This window comes from Branchiostoma belcheri, unplaced genomic scaffold (genome assembly GCF_001625305.1).
Source record: "Branchiostoma belcheri isolate BF01 breed outbred unplaced genomic scaffold, Haploidv18h27 scaffold26, whole genome shotgun sequence".
Classification (NCBI taxonomy): domain Eukaryota; kingdom Metazoa; phylum Chordata; class Leptocardii; order Amphioxiformes; family Branchiostomatidae; genus Branchiostoma; species Branchiostoma belcheri.
In genome coordinates this window covers 2,617,612-2,619,125 of record NW_017803865.1, presented here as the reverse complement: position 1 = coordinate 2,619,125, position 1,514 = coordinate 2,617,612, and the positions used below count along the sequence as shown (strand labels likewise).

General features: G+C 43.9%; 1 protein-coding gene across 1 annotated transcript in view; it reads right to left on the bottom strand.

Annotated features, from left to right (window-relative positions):
• LOC109471809 (obscurin-like) overlaps positions 1-1,514 on the bottom strand; it is an 84,455-nt gene that overhangs the window by 16,086 nt on the left and 66,855 nt on the right. The gene's annotated exons all lie outside the window — the stretch shown is intronic.

The following is a 1,514-nucleotide window of genomic DNA, read 5'->3' as shown; positions in this document are numbered from 1 at the left end:
AACAGTTACGTATTAGCACACATTATAACAACTTACCGTCAGCCTCTTTTGGGGTGCAAGACAATCACAGAGTAACACACACATTAACAATGTATAGCTCTTAGACTAGTACTATAAGGCACTATGAGTGGTTACAGTTAGTACCTTTTTCTCTATCATCGGTCACTTTCATACAAATATATTAATTATTGTAATGGTTACTCAAGAAAGAGTATCTACAAAGTCTCACACTTCCATTAAGTATAAACATGTAGTGTTGCACATGTAGGTATGATAGACAGATGTACGTGAATGTGAATTCTGATACCAACGTTTTCAACAACAAGGAACAGACATAATACACAACACAGCACCATATTGATAAAACATCCTTCTTTCTTCTACATGAGCAAGACCCCATATACTGTCATTTGTTTAGTGGTGTAGATTTCTGAGTGTTTGTTTCTTCATGTTCGCCATGTGGTTCATCTGTAAACACATTTGGTTCAGGACTGTTAAAACTAGATTCGCAAGAAGACAGCACCGCACGAGGAAGGGGTAAGATTGGGGGGAGCGGACAACACCTGACGTCATGCTGGGACGTGACAAGAACATGACATCATCTGGTGTCACGCAGGGGCACAAAAAGGACCTGATGTCATGACGATGGCCTGACGTAACCTGACATCAGGCAGGGATATGACACGAAAATACGTCATTCGACTTCAGCAGGGACACAAGGGCACGACCGCACGACAAGGACCGGACGTTCCAGCAAGGACATGACGTAATCTGACGTCACACAGGGACACGAAAAGAACCTGACGTCACAAGAAGGCCCGACGTATTCTGACGTCACGCAGGAACATGACAAGGAATTGACGTCATCTGACACTTTGCAGGGACACAAAAAGGACCTGACGCTCCAACAAGGACAAGACGTAATCTGACGTCACACAGGGACCCGACATCACGGTACACCTGAGTTCTACCTGGGGTCGGGGGCTTCTCCTGCGGCTCAGGGCTCGGAGTTCGCGACAGAGAGATGGACTTCAGCTCAGGCAGTTCAAACCGGTGGGGGGAAATGGGGCGAACTGTGGAGCGTGGAGGAAACCATCAGAAATCACAGACCAGAGGGAGACAATGAAATGGGAAGAAGAAAAGCAAAGAAACTCATACCTTAAACTTTTGGCTTGGCATTGTTAAAGAAAAGTTGTAAAGCGATGACAATGATGCTATCTATTGTAACTGCATGCAGTAGTAGCATTAGAAAAGCGATAAAAATCAGTACTAAGGGTCAGTAAAAAGAAAATAAACAAAAATAAGCTGATCCTTAAAAGTTAAGCTCTACATTGTAAGACGTTAATGCCCATGCAGTGAGTCTTAAACAGGATTGAATCATGAGTTTCCATCTTGAACCTTCTGCAGACTTCTTGGGAATAGGTGTGAGGCTCCTTATGGCAGTTTGGACGTCTGGAAGAAGTTGTGAGTACAAACAGCAGCAGGTTAAGGCATGTGTAAGTCAGTGTGTAGTT